The following is a 16,303-nucleotide window of genomic DNA, read 5'->3' as shown; positions in this document are numbered from 1 at the left end:
GAAAGAAGGAAACAGTAAGGGAGGAGGGAAGGAAGGAATTAAGGGAGGGAGAGAAATAATAAGGGAAAGAATTATAAGGAAAAATGAAATAAAGAATGAAAGAAAGAGAGGGAGGAAGAATGAAGTGAGGAAGGAGTGAAAACATAATGGAAGAAGAGAAAGAATTAAAATAAAAAGGAGAGGAAGGGAGGGGAAGAAAAAAGTTGAAAGAAAGAATGGAGGAAATAAAAAAAAGGAAATTTGATAAAGAAGACGGGTAAGAAAAAGGGAGGAAAAAAAATGAACACAGAGAGAGAGAAAGGATCAGGAAAGGCAAATAGGAAATAGAGATAGATGGAACAAAAACGGGCAAGCAGGAAGGATAGAAGGATGAAGAAAGAAGGATAGAAAAGTTCAAACTTCAAGCAAAAAATTCCAATCATCTAACAAAAATCATAATGATATTTGGTGTTTTTAAAATATATTTTAAAAAAATGTTTTAGAAATGAATAAAATTTCAAAGTGATTCTTTTTTTACTTAAAAATTAGATGAAACATCGCGGCATTATATAGAACAAGACTCAAAACGAAAGTTGAAACAACTAGATCTAGTTATGAAAACTCAATAACTTGTTCCTCCGATTACATCCCCAAATCAGTAATCTGAGAACCCATAATATAATTATACAAATTTCCCGCCGATTTTGTGATTATTTTGGCATGTTTCATTGTGTTTGGTGTAGAGAATCTGCTCCGATCCTACATGCCTTGCTAGTACTAGCCTGTCACACAAAGGCAGGAGGCCAGTTCGATTGGGTTAGCAAGAAAATCACCTTGCAAAAGTTTATTTATCGATTTTATTGTTGTCTCTGCTTCGTCATCTGTTGGTTATTTTAATGAAAATTCGTCACTTTTAAATATATTTTGTTCAATATTCTGAAATACGGGACAAATAGGCGTCCCGGGAAGGGTTTGTCGGGACGCCGGGACAAAGAAGCAAAATACGGGACAATCCCGGGAAATACGGGACGTCTGGTCACCCTGCCCCCCCTCCGGCGAATCAATTTTTAATTTTGATAGGGGGTGAGCTGAGGGGGGTCTAAGTTATGGGTGTGAAAACTTTTTTTGTGTGGTATTTCTGATTTTCAACAGAAGGGCAATAACACACAAATACCACATATTTGAATTGACAGTACTACACAATGGGCTATGACGTAACATGCTTTCATGTGGTAATTTTGATTTACCACAGCAGTATAATTCCACACAAATACCACATATTTGAATTGACACACAATGGCATCATGTGGTATTGCATTCATGCGGTAAGTTTGATTTACCGCAGAGCATAACACCACAAATATACCACATATTTGAATTTACATTACCACACAATGGGCTAATGTGGAAACATGCTTTCATATGTGGTAATTTTGATTTACCACAGCAGTATAAAAATACCACACAAATACCACATATTTGAATTTACATTACCACACAATGGCATCATGAGGTAAAGCATTCATGTGGTAATTTTGTTTTACCACAGAAGTATACAATACACAAATACCACATATTTGAATTTACATTACCACACAATGGCATCATGAGGTAACATGCATTCCTGTGGTAATTTTGATTTACCACAGAAATATAACAATACCACACATACCACATATTTGAATTTACATTACCACACAATGGCATCATGAGGTAACATGCATTCATGTGGTAATTTTGATTTACCAAAGAAATATAACAATACCACACAAATACCACATATTTGAATTTACATTACCACACAATGGCATCATGAGGTAACATGCATTCATGTGGTAATTTTGATTTACCACAGAAATATAACAATACCACACAAATACCACATATTTGAATTTACATTACCACACAATGGCATATGAGGTAACATGCATTCATGTGGTAATTTTGATTTACCACAGAAGTACCACATAGACAACAAATTACCACAGCCACCAGCTGACGTTACCACACAAGGATATGGAAAATTACCACAGATGTTCATGTGGTAACCTACATTCATGTGGTAATTCGTGTGGTAAAGCCGGGTACCACACAGATATACCACACGACATTTTCGTAAGGGACCTGGGAACGATTTTTTCAGTAGGGGTGCTGAAATCTCTCCTCAAAGGTGGGGGGGACACAATAATTGAATTTTCCATAATTACACACACACACACACCTCTAAGGGCACCACACACACACCAACCAATCCTCCCCCCACACACACATATATATATATATATACATATAATATATGACAGTCACTTCTTAGCTTTCTTCTTATAAAAGAACATAGATATATAATGAGATAAGTCGAGCGCGATCGAAACGCGAGCTATTTTTTTGGGGGGAAATCATGTATTTTGTCCTGAAAAATTGAATATTTTGAGCAATGTTTGTGGTCCTGAACAAGATGCGTATGTAACAAATAATAACTGCGAACGTGATCAGTGCGAGCAGATATTTTTTATATACGCTCTGGTCTGATCGAAAGGGAAGTGTTATAAGGAATGTTTGCAGTTACTCATTAAGACGATTCATATATCACCAATCAAATAATGCGAGCGCGAAGCGCGAGCTGAAAAAATTGACATTCCGACCTAAATACTGGACATTCTAAGCACTTTTTGCAATCATGAACAGGATAAGATGCGAGTGCGAAGCGCGAGCGGAAACAAAATTGAGATTTCAGACCAAAAAACGAGACATTCTAAGCACTTTTCTAATCAAGAACAGGATAGGTATATAAATATACAATTGATGCGAGCGCGAAGCGCGAGCGGAATTAAAAATGAGATTTCAGACCTAAAAACAGGACATCTTAAGCACTTTTCTAATCATGAACAGGATAGGTATATAACTATACAATTGATGCGAGCGCAAAGAGCGAGCGAAAACAAAATTGAGATTTCAGACCTATAATTGGGACATTCTATTCATGTTTTGAAAATCAAGAAAATGATGGGTAATTGGATATATTCTTACATTAATAATGTGAGCGCAAAGCGCGAGCAGAAAATTTTTGATATTCTGATCTGAAACTCCACACTGAATGCAATATCCCTGATAGCAGACACGGTCGTAATGACGTCATTAACTGATCGTAAAGTGGTAATACTCGTCATGTCGTCGTATTTATGACGTTCTTACGACGTCATTTTGACGACTTAGAATGGCAACTTTCATTTGCATTTTTATTTGACCAGATTATGACGTGATTTCGACGTCATTTACTGACCAATTTACGACAAGTAAATTTGCTCGCTTATATGACCAGATTATGACGTGATTACGACGTCATTTACTGACCAATTTACGACAAGTAAATTTGCTTTCTTATATGACCAGATTATTACGTGATTACGACGTCATTTATCGACCAATCTGCAACAAATGAATTTGCATTTTTATATGACCACATTATGACGTGATATGACATCATTTATTTACCATGCAAACAACGACAAAGAAATTTGCGTTTTCATATGACCACATTACGACGTGATTATGACATCAAATTTTACCAATCAACGACGAGGAAATTTACAAGTTTAATTTCAAAGCCACATACTATTTTGCCATTTTTTCAACCTTGCCATGTTAGCAAGGCTATTTCTACTTATAAAAGGAAAAGTAAAACTAAAAAAAATAGTACAGAATTTTTTTATTTTAGGTAAAGTATATAATTCTTCAAAGAAAAAAAGTTTCAAAAGCAGTGGCAAAAATAATCATTTCTTAACTGGTTGCCAACCAAACCAAACAAGAGGAAGCTTTATATGTCAAAGAAGTTTGTATCTATTTTAAAACTTTTTTTTCGCAAGTGGTGTCATGCCCCGGTGTCATGCAAACCCCCTATCTAGTTAGCTCACCCCCCCCCCCCCCCATGCACGCCCCCCGGGCTCACCCCCTATAAAAAATTCATGATCCGCAGAATTAATTCGCCGCCGGGCGTCGAGCCTGCGCATGCGCGCTGCACTGCATGCAACTGGCGCAGTCTAGTCGCAACCATTTAATTTGAAAAAGGAATGCCCTCGTTTTTCGCCGTTGCAGCCTAATTTTGGATCGAGAATTAAGTGCGACGAAGATGGCCGTTAATAATAGTTCTACTACTTTAAGAACAAGGTTCAGATTTGGATAACGACTTCGAAGGCATTCGCAGGAGACCAAACAGTAAGTTAGATAACCATCTTCTAAGATTTTCTTTTCGGAGCGCGGCTTGCCTTTGGCTTTAGATTTCGTGCACTGACACTGCCCGGCCGGGGTGGCTGCCCCGAGCGCCGGCATGCTGAATAGGACAGGCTGCGCTGGTGGGCTCAGGGCCCAAGTCTGCAAAGACACAGTGCACACTTTAACTAGGTAAATGCCAGTTGTGGTAACGATATCAAAATGAGTTCGTACAGAATCCAATGAAATGACCACCAAAGTGTCTGTCTATATTTATAAATAATATGCCGTATGTGCCAAAGGATTCTGGAAGAAATTGTGTAATTGCTGCGAAATAAGCAAAAAAAGCACAGGATTCGGGTCAACTCGAGCCAAGGCAAGCGTCGGGCCGACATTAATCAGAGCAATAATAACTGTCCCACTAACCCAGAGAGCTCCCGTCCGCGCAGCGGGCGCACGTACGTGCAGTCGCCGCTGGCTAACGTCAGCTTAATGGACGACGCCATATTGCCAGATTCAGGCAGATTTGGCCCGCGCCCTCTCCGGCTAAAGCTCGAACGCCATTCACCCATACACTAATTCCCCTTGATTACCGTTGTTAAAAACCTCTGTCAAATCTTTTCCAGCATTTTTATGAATTAGCGATTGATGTTTTTCCGTTTATCAGATATCCTTCATTATACACATATTTTTTTCATATTTATAACATTTTTATTTTAATCACAATTTTAGTCCAAACGCGGGTCAGTTTTTGTTAACCCACGTTGTTTGTGCATGCCCACGTATAGCCTTACGCGTATTGAAAGGAATGATGTTGGGTCGAAAAACAGAATTGTTATTGTTTGTTCCTTGTTTGTTGGGGATGAAACTATGATGGCGACCAGTCACGTTTGACTGTACCGCCAAATAGTTAAGATTAATTAATTAAGGTCAAGGTGAGATAAGAGAAATGAGCAAGGGGCATTGTGGTGGGGGAGGGGGAGAGGGAGAGAGAGGGGGGGGGGGGTTACGAGGGCCGAGTGGGGATACAGTTTCATCATGCAGTACAGGGCGTCAATGAACACTTTTATTTTTTTCTCCAAAATATGGAAAGTGACAGAATAATCAGAAAAAGGTTGATTGGTTCTGATTTTGAAAAAAAAACAGAATTTATCAAGATTGCTGTTATTCTTCATGGTTGTAGAATTTAATTTAGTTTCTCTGATAAGTATAATTCTTTCAAACAACTCAAATTTTGATTAATCGTATTTCATTTATTTCACTCTTTTCTTTCGCCTCGTTTTTTTTTCTTCCAAAAAACCAGGGAGCTGAAAAATATGAGAGCTAGAACCTAAAGATATGGGGTAGCTATGACGTTGGAGGGGGCGCAGCCTCATGCACTTGCAGATCCAAATCAATTTTCACAGGGGACACTTAGAGTAGCCCCTATTTCTTTAATATTATTTTTACAAGCAAAAAGAAGTCAATGAAGACATCAGGCCACCGACAGCTGCCTCGTCAAAGGGGGGGGGGGGCGGTCGATTATTTTGAGTATTTTTTTTTCATTTTGTCCTCAATAAGGGGGGGGGGTTCAATTAATTCTATATACACTTCTATTGTCTTTATATATGGGGGGGGGGTCTGCTACTGAGCATGTTTTTAAAAGGGCTTAATAAGGGGCTTAATACAACAGAAATTGTACGATTTAATACAATAAAATGTATCATCGAGGTTAATACTAAATTAATACATAATTAATAATTGTTTTAATTGAAAATGAAAATAATAAAGGCACCCATAGATCTTAACATCTCATAAATACAGGCCTAAACCTGTATTGGAAGTTGAACAGGCATAAAGTATAAATGTTTAGCTATATAGCTGATGCTTTGATCCCGCAACCAAATAATGTTATCATAAACTAGTAGATGTTATATCAGTCGTGTCAGTGGCGTAACAAGTGAAAATAATTGAGGGTACTACGATATGGCGTATCAGGCAAAATGTATAAAATATATAGTTGCAAGCAAGCGACATAAGCATAATTTTGACTTTTGGTTACAAAAATCCAATTGAACAATTTCGCAAGATTCTCTTACCTTTTCCTTTTTTTTCTTGTTCGTGAATTGGGGGCATGCAAGACCCCACCCCCCCCCCCCCCATACAGCACCACTCTTTGTTGTCACTGTCTAAAATTTGATTTAAACTTTGAGAATTTGAATTTCTTATCTAAGTAATCCAAAGGGATAAGACAAAAATATTTGCAGATTACTTATTTCAAAGCATTTTTATACCTATAACTCCCCAACTCTGCTCTAGCTGCACTGCACGTTGCCTAACGGCCTTCCACCAAAGGGCCAGGCCGACTCGCCCCGTGAGCAAGTGACCGCGTTCGCGTAAGTTCACCCGAAGCCATGACTAAATTCTGACCATAAACATCACCTAACTAATCACTCTCTGACAATATTTCAAAGTATCTTTTATTACAGTCGATCCTTTGGGCCATTAAACGATAATATTTCCAATGTTATCATGACAAACAATTTTAATGAGATAGTGGCATTGTAGAAAAAACAAATTTATAAGCACGAAATGGCACCAGTTAAATCATCAAACATACAGCGCAGCGTTCGGGACTGGTGAGTGGTACGGCTCTCTTGGAGTTTTCGCCCCGACGAATTCGGCGAAAACGCTACCATTGCGCCGTGCGAATGTTCAATCTGCGGCTCTCAATCAGAGACTTGAATGTCTCTTTTTGTATTATCGAAAATGTATCATAGACTTTGTTTGATTTGTTTACAAGTAAGTTGCATATCCGTCGTGATAATTAGGAAAATCCATGATGTCTTCTTCTAATTCTGTAAAAATTACCTCTTCAAAGTGCCTGTGTCAGAAAATTGCCGGAAATCGTAAAAACTTGCCTAAAATGTCTCTTTTTGAAAGTTCATCCATGGTCTGGAAAAAAATGTTATAATTTATGTAGACGTATACCGTAAACAAATACATCCTCGATCACTGAAATGAAGTGTTTGCTAAGCTTTTATATCTCAGACCGCGTTACCATGGCAACTTGGGAAAACCTTTATTTTTTACTAATAAAATTCTGGTTTTAAGGGTCATTTTAGAGACATAAAACTAACCATATTTTGAAGTATTGGGTTTAAATTTCACATAAAACTGAATTATCTATGTTTATACTTTCGTATATGAATATTCATATTTCTTGTAGAATCTTAGTTTTTGATTGGTCAATGTTTCAGTCATGGATAATAACTGAGCGTTAAAAAATCTGAAAATGCGCATTTTATCGGCAACCAACAAGCAAGATGGCGGAACACATTAAGTTGGCGCTATGCACGTACGTGGGCGGGAGCCGGAGCCCAGAAGCTCACAGTGTATTCTACCATTGCCACCGGACAAGGGTGATTTATGGTCTAAATATTTCTCCAAATGAATTGTGAAAACAAAAAGTGTACAATTACCACGATTATATGGATGAAGGTCTAGCGAGTGGCAGATTCCTGACATCTGAGCACAGTCTGGAACCTCAAAAAAACGAAAAGTTCTCTGCTTCTACCCCGTCTCGATCGGCCATTTTTGTTAAAAATCGTAACAAAACGGCCGATCGAGACTGGGTAGAAGGAGAGAACTTTTGGTTTTTTTGAGGTTCCAGACTGTGCTCAGATGTCAGGAATCTGCCACTCGCTAGACCTTCATCCATATAATCGTGGTAATTGTACACTTTTTGTTTTCACAATTCATTTGGAGAAATATTTAGACCATAAATCACCCTTGTTCGGTGGCAATGGTAGAATACACTGTGAGCTTCTGGGCTCCCGCCCGCTGCGCGGGCGGGAGCTCTCTGGGTTACTGTCCCACGTGCTCTTATCTGTGTTGGTGATCTTCAGTTTGAACATTTTTCAGTGTAGATTTCAAGATTTCACAAAGTTTAGTTTATATATGTAACTGTACCAGACAGTGGCGTAGCTAGGATTTTTTTCCCGGGGGGGCACCGACCATTTTTCCGGTGTGTGCGTATGTGTCACAAGGGCGGATCCGACTTTCGTCAATAGGGAACGGGGCGCGAAATTATCTTCACCTATATCAGTCACTTCTTAGTTTTATTCTTATAAAACGACATAAACATGAAATAATCTCATAAGCCTAATAAAAAGTGCGAGCGCGAAGCGCGAGCGATTTTTTTTTTTACTTTCATGTATTTTTAATCTAATTTTCTGGGCGATGTTATGTGTGATCCTGAACAAGATTCGTATGTAACTAGATGGGTACTGCGAACGCCAAGCGCGAACAGAAATTTTTATCAACTGTTCTAGCATTATCGAAAAGGGACCTGTTAAGGACTGCTTACAGTTACCCACGAAGACGGTATATATTTCAATAATGCGAGCGCGAAGCGCGAGCAAATTTTTTTTACATTCCGACCTAAAAAATGATCATTCTAAGCACTTTTTGTATTAATAAATGGGATAGGTATGTAACTAAAAAATTGATGCGAGCGCGAAGCGCGAGAGGAAGAAATTGAGATTTTAGACCTAAAAGCGGGACACTCTATTCACATTTTGTAAATCATAAATAGGATATAGTCAATGGGGTATCATTAATAATGCGATCGTGAAGCGTGAGCAGACAATTATTGATATTCTGATGTGAAACTGGATAATTTAAGTACATGTACATTTTAAATAAAGAACATGCAGGCTATCGCGCGTGTTGTAGATTTAGACCTATAGAATCTGGGCATTCTGAATACATTTGTTTAATGGAACATTATGGAATACACGTAGACAATATGAACTTCGCAAATCAAACAATGTGACCAAGCAGCTTGAGCTTAAAATGCTGATATATGTAGACCATAAAACGGACATTTTACAGAGCACTTAAATTTGTAAATGAAAAAAATAATAATAAAAGCTTGATGTCCGAGCTAAAATATTTGTTGCATATTGACTTCAAAATTTGCTCCATATCAGCCTATCGAGCAAGATATGAATCTCATCGAACAGGCAATTCTGGCGCGAAGCGCCAGCAAAAATTTTATATAGTAACATGAAGAGATTTGTTTTTTAATTACATTATTTCATTCACTCGTCTTCCTCCTCTTATTTTCTTCTTCTTTTTTTTCTTCTGTCTTTCTTCTTCTTTTCCTTTTTTCTTTTCTTCTTTCTCCCTTTTTAAATTTTTTTTTGCTCTGCCATTTTTTTCTGGGGGGGCACACCAAATCTCAGGGGGGGCACGTGCCCCCCAGGCCCCCCCGTAGCTACGCCACTGGTACCAGATCTACATGTACTACTATCTGACTATGTAGATCCTCGATGATATACCGTACTGACAATTTTTTAAATCCTAAATCTACCGGGGTATTTTGATTCTTGTCATTCCCGGGGGGGGGGGGGGGGTATTATTGCCCCCCCCCTTATAAGATCTCGGCCGTGGATTGCACGATCACAACGAAAATTTGCATGATGGTAGAGAATGACGTAATCTACGTAGTTGCATTGGTAAATTTCACTGAATTCATATTTTTTTATTTTATATGAATTAATTATGCTAATTTATTCATGAAATCATACTTTTTGCTCTGATTCACTAAATAAAGCTAGAATGATATTTTTGGGGTGAAAATATTCTTTATAGCATTCCTAACAATTGTGAATGAAAAAAAATCTGGTACCAAGACCGATTTCTTATGTAGGCCTATTTTATTTTTTTTTTAATCATGTAGGCTATTTCTTTGTTTTTTTACATTTTTTGTTTTTTATTGTATTTTCGATGGAAATCGTTCTAGACTTAATTCTAATCATAAACAAGGCAAAATTAATTAAGTTTAATCACTAAAAGTAGAAATAATGATAAATTTATGAATTTTGGCTAAATACACAATTTGCATTGGATTTGTACATGAAATCATGTTTATGAGCAATTTTGGGTCTGACATGCACTTACATAATGTTGCGTAATGTCGTAACCGCGTAACCGGGCGTCACAAATTTGGTCTCAAAATTTGCGCGAGACTTGAAAGTAAAAAGTCAGTGAGCGGCGCGATCAAAATTTTTTGCGCGACAGCGTAGTGATGAAATTTGTTGAGGGGGGGGGTCAAATTGACCCCCCCCCCAGTTTAATAAGGGTTAAGGCCGTCACATGAAATGCCCTATATTCATTATTTTTCTACCAAAAGCACCATTTTGAGTAAGATTTTTAATGAATAGATCTGTTTGACATTTCAGGAGAAAGAGAGGGAGACACAAAACCACCTGTCTCGGTGTCACACATGAGGAGTTGAGGAGGAGATGAAGTCAGTGAATATGACCTGGCCTGGGGGAGTTTCCAGAAGAAGGCCCAGAATCGCTGGATGCCAGGAGTGGAGATCCTTCGTTGCTGCCCTACATGATAGGAGGCATCGGGCAGTAGGTAAGTTAGAAGGCTATTTCAGATGTAAAGCCTTTTTTTTTTTTTGGGGGGGGGGATCATTGGGAATCTCTATTATCAGAATCACGCAGATTTGGGTGTGCACAAACTCGGGGCACCTTATAATCTGTTAATGGTCCTGACTGTACTTCGAGGACTCTGTGATATTTTTTCATTGTATTTTCATTCACGGAGCCTAGACAAGTCTCTGTTGCCTGTAGAACTTTGTACACTAAGATGGATTTCCCTAGAAAATCCACCCTTCCACAATAATTTTGGGGCAAACATTTAATTTGTCCAATTTGTAAGCTTTTGTACTCTAAATGCATACAAAGGCTTAAAAAATGTTAATTGTTGGAAGGTAAAAATTTTGAAGGATCACTTTCTTACAATTCCCACGCTATATAACGCAATGACATGAACTTTAACTCGAGTGACGTACGTATGCAAGAAATACAGAATTGGTGCACATGCATAGCTGATTGATTCATTGTGCTAGTACTGGTACTAGATCGGTTTGGACGTTCTAATTTCAATGACAAGTTTAGATGGTAAATTGGCGCTAATAAAATTTTGCATTGGTCGATCTCGCGATGCCAGAAAACTAATTCCACCTCAAAATTTTTTTTGCAAAATATATATTTAATTGATCCTTGACCTGAATTTAAGCCAAATCAGGCATAGGGAATGGCTGTATTTCAGCCTCGAAGTTCGAATTCTCGGTCCTGACAGTCCTGGTTACCCCATAACCATTTAAAACACATAAAAAAGGCATGAATTAAAATTGTAATTATAAAAAAATAATATGTTTTATGTGTCAAATAAATTGATTCTAAAATTTCCTTCCTTATACAGAGATGGTTAAAGGTCTTGAGGGCATCATGCCCCCCCCCCCCCCCCGACTTGACTTAAAGGAGAATGAAACCCTTGAAACCAGCTGAATCCATATCAAAGAGAAAAATCAAAGAAACATATTGTTGAAAGTTTGAGGAAGATTGAATGAATAATAAGAAAGTTGTGAGCATTCGAATATTGAGATCACTAGTGCCATGTAGATCCTCCCAACGGCAATGCGACCAAGATCTGTGATATCACACACGTACAACTGTAACAACTCCCTCATTACTTTAGTACTTAATTTCACTTATATTCTCACTTTTATAGAGTCTATCACAAGGTGAGGTGTTCTCTTTATGAGATGACAAGTACAGAGGTTTCACAACATTATATCATTGATGAATCGTTTGTCATATGATTAGAATGAGCAAAAAGAGATGTTTTGGGGTATATTTTCAGTGTCCAAATGGGAGAGTTGTACGTGTGTGACATCACAGATCTTGGTCGCATTGCCAATGGGAGGATCTCCATAGCATTAGTGATCTCGACATTCAAATGCTCATAACTCTTTTATTGCTAGTCCTATTTTACTCAAAGTTTTGTTGATCTTATTCTTTGATTTTTCTGCTTTCACAAAAGCTAACTTGCTCCAAGAGTTTCATTCTCCTTTAACATGTTAATATTTGAAGTATAAAATATGTAACAAACCCCAAATCATTTAAAATAAATTGGAAATTAATATTGAAACCATCTAGTTTTTAATGAAGATTAATGAATAGTTTATGTAGAAAAAGTTTTTATGTTTCTCCTCTTCTGTTATTTCTGCAGATGCTGTAATTTGAAACGGAAGGTGTCCTGCCAATAAATTTTCATCCCACCTGAACTGCCTTGCCTGCCTGCACCCAGTCATCTGTTCCTGAGCATTTTCATTTTCCTCTATTTTTCATCATCGTTTGTTTCGGCCTGTATGAAGTGAATTTCACATTGATTGGTGGAGCTGCTAAGTTGGCATTACAGGGCCACGCCGGGGTATGATCCTTTGGGTTGAACATCATGACTGCTAGTTGGTCGGCAAAGGTGATGGGATCGATCAATGTCACATGGAGTAAGATCGATACCAATCTGCTTTGCTACATTTCGAACAATCTCATACGGATACGGATATTATTGCGACAGGAGTACTGCTCGATGTGGTCAAGCCTATTTGACAAAGCATTATGGTGTTAGTCGTGTTATCAGAAACCGATTTTTCAAAATCACGGAGTTGCTTCAATTTAGTATCGATAGATATTTCAAGAACGTGTAGACTAGTGAGCTTTTCATCAAGAATTTCACGCAATTTATTTTCGTGCTTATCCATGTCATCATTGAGTTTTTGTCTCTCGCGTTCCATTGCCACGGCCACCGCTCTTTGAACGACTGTATCAATATGATCTAGGTATGCTGGGCTTTGTTTAGATCCAGTTAATGATGAAGCAGAGGATTGTGTACATGCGTTAGCCGAGTGCAAGCGGCCTCTTGATCTGGTGGATATCTTAGACATGTTAGAGATTACGTAATGATATAATTGAAAAGTGGGATGGGCTGTGCATCTGCCAACTCACCAGTCAACCAATTAGAGACGGCCTTCCAAAGTGACACAGCACGAAAATATCAATATGGGACTGGTCTAGTCAACACATAGATCCTGAAAAAACCATGGAGACCGCAGATGCAAAATGACTTCCATACATAAAGATATGATGCACAATCTCCAGTGGGTTCAAAACACTGAACACATACTATGCTGATACACAGACTATCATAAGAACTTTATCAAGCTAAGGAAATCTGGTATGAAATCTCTCAGCTCACATAAAAAGCCTACGTAGCTACATGTAGGGAAGAAAATGCGTAATTGCTGAGAAATGAGCAAAATAAGCATGTAATTCTATCAAATGTCAGGTATTTTTCGAATCGATTATAATACACTGTCCCACATATGCTTTTCTGTGTTTACAGCGATCATCAGAATTATCGATTTTAAGTTTAAAAATTCATGATTTTACAAAGATACAAGTTTACATTAATGTACCAGATGTAGATTATGTACAATATATTGACAATTAACTTTGATTTTATAGATTTTCTCAAGAAATAATTGTTTGCTGCAACTACTGTCTTTTCCTTCTAAGTGATAGTGTAATACAACAGTTCCACAAACTATTTTCATCAGACTTATTGATGCATGATTCTTTCACCCAAATGCAAGCTTCCATAAATCCTGAAAACTTTGCAACTCAGGTATTTTTTTTTTTTACATACAGTATATTTTTTCCTACATGTACATTACATAGTTGCCTTAAGTTAATAGCGCACCTCTAGTAGTAACTATCTTAAAATGAGTTCGAACAGAATCCAACAGAGTTACCAGCAAAGTGTATGTATATATAAAAGATGTGTGCCAAAAAGCTCGGGAAGAAAATGTGTAATTGCTGAGAAATGAGCAAAATAAGCATGTAATTCTATCAAACGTCTGGTATTTTTCAAATCAATCATAATACACTGTCCTGTCCCACATATGCTTTTCTGTGTTAGTGATCATCAGAATTATTGATTTTAAGATCAAAATTCATGATTTTACAAAGATACAAGTTTACATTAATTTACCAGGGCCCCGTCTTACAAAGAGTTATGATTGATCCGATCAATCGCAACTATGGACGGTCAGCAACGTTAATATCTATTAAGCATGTTTGTTCAAAATATTTTCTAGCTATGATGTATGTTCATGCATTCATTGTTTTCTCAAAAATTCGCTGCGTTTCTCTTTGCATACAAAGGACATTGTGCAAATTTTTCGTAGAAAAAAATTATGACACTGATGGATTTCCATAGAGTTATGATTGATCGGATCAATCGTAACTCTTTGTAAGACAGGGCCCAGATCTAGATTATGTACAATATTTTGACAATTAACCTTAATTTAAAAGACTTTCCGAAGAAATAATTGTTTGCTGCAACTACTGTCTTTTACCCCTGGCCCTAAGTGATAGTGTAATACAACCCAAACATTTCATAAGAATTAATGTACATGTATGATTCTTTCACCCAAATGCGAGCTTCCATAAATCCTGAAACTATTCCAACTCGGGTATTTTTTTTTTACATACAGTATATTTTTACCTACATTACATAGTTGTCTAAAGTTGAAGGTATATTTAATTACAATTTCAACGAAAAAGCTTTATTCTTTGAGATCATTATGCCTCTGTTATGTATTAATGTATACATGTATTTATACATGTACAATTGTATGTATTGGTATAACAAACATTGTAATTTCATTCCTTTGACCCTAATACTGCATTTTCATAGAAAAGTGTTTTTTTTTTCAATCTATTTAGAGTTTTCAACATTTTGTATTCCTTTTTTTTTTGCTGGTAATATGTTATGCAACTTTTATTTATTAATAGAATATTTGCCACGATTTCGTAATTGAAATGCGTACATGTTTTTGATTTCGTTTTCCATTTTTGTATATTCCCTTTCGAGGGGGGGGGGGTCATGTTCTTGAGACCGAGACAAGTTATGCAAGGCCCTGGCATGGAGGATCATTATATTGTTACTGGGAATGCTGGACATTGTCAGACCACCTCAGTATTCACCAAATATAGATAATCCTCAATGACAAGGTCTTTGAAGTGAATGTACATTGCATGTAGAATTTAATGTTTAGGTCATTATCACGTCAGAATACGTTAAGATATCATAGTTGACTCCAAAAGACGTCATATTCATTTCAATATGCGACGTCAATATGACGTCTATTACTAGTCAGCAATATGTTGCAAAGTCGTCATTCAGACGTCGTAGTTGACTTATAAAGACGTCATAATTACATCAATATGACGTCTGAAACTGGTCAGGAATACGTCGCAAAGTTGTCATTAAGACGTCGTAGATGACTTTTAAAGACGTCATAATTACATCAATATGACGTCTAAAACCGGTCAGGAACACGTTGCACGGATGTCATTAAGACGTCGTTGTTGACTCTCGAAGACGTCATAATCACGTCAATACACGACGTCAATCTGACCCTTGATACTGGTCAGGAAAACGTTGTAAAAACGTTGCTAAGACGTCATTAAGACGTCGTAGTCACTCTTGGAGACGTCATAATGACGTCAATATACGACGTCATAATGACGTTATTCGCGGGTGCAAGATCCCGTCAATAAGACGTCATGTTACGACGTCAAAATGACGTGACACTCGTCGTTAAACTGACGTAATTATGACGTCATATTTACCAGTTTCTGCTATCAGGGATGGTTTGAACAGATTAAGAGAAATCAGGCGAACATAAGAATAAAGATTTGATCAAAATCCGACAAGGAATATCAAAGTTATTGCATTTTAAAGATTAGCATTATTCCGGTGAAACAGTTTTAAGCATGTCTTCATTAATATTCAGTGAGCAAACTGATGATGTCATATCCCCAATTGTTCTTTTGTATTTTATTATATAAAATTAGGTTTATTTGATATTTTCCCTTCAAGAACCAAAAAAACAGTTGAATTGACAACTGATTTAGTCTATTAGATATTCTTTGCTGCAACTTATTTCATTATAAGGGAGACATATCATTCACACTGGTATGAAAAAAATAAACAATTTTGATTCCATGTAATAACACAAGAAACAGGATAGTGGGGATGTGATATCTTCAACCCGCAAGGGCGGAAATCCCAGAGGGGACAGGGGATATGTTAGCCAGGCTGGTTTATATCTATTTCTTTTTAAATCAAATAAATTTGGATATTTTCAATCTATTTTTATGATGCGAAGCTATATATAGTTTGTAAATATGTTTTTTAATTGCAAGAA

At 37.2% G+C, this 16,303-nt stretch overlaps 1 long non-coding RNA gene across 1 annotated transcript; it reads left to right on the top strand.

The window, feature by feature from the left end:
- The first annotated feature begins 3,995 nt into the window (after positions 1 to 3,995).
- On the top strand, positions 3,996 to 14,905 carry LOC129269925 (uncharacterized). Its single transcript, XR_010293934.1, has 3 exons — positions 3,996 to 4,191; positions 10,413 to 10,596; positions 12,259 to 14,905. It is a non-coding gene; the product is annotated as an uncharacterized LOC129269925 (long non-coding RNA).
- Positions 14,906 to 16,303: the final 1,398 nt, after the last annotated feature.

This window comes from Lytechinus pictus, chromosome 6, assembly GCF_037042905.1.
Source record: "Lytechinus pictus isolate F3 Inbred chromosome 6, Lp3.0, whole genome shotgun sequence".
NCBI classification, from domain to species: Eukaryota; Metazoa; Echinodermata; class Echinoidea; order Temnopleuroida; family Toxopneustidae; genus Lytechinus; species Lytechinus pictus.
This window is presented reverse-complemented; position numbering and strand designations above follow the sequence as displayed.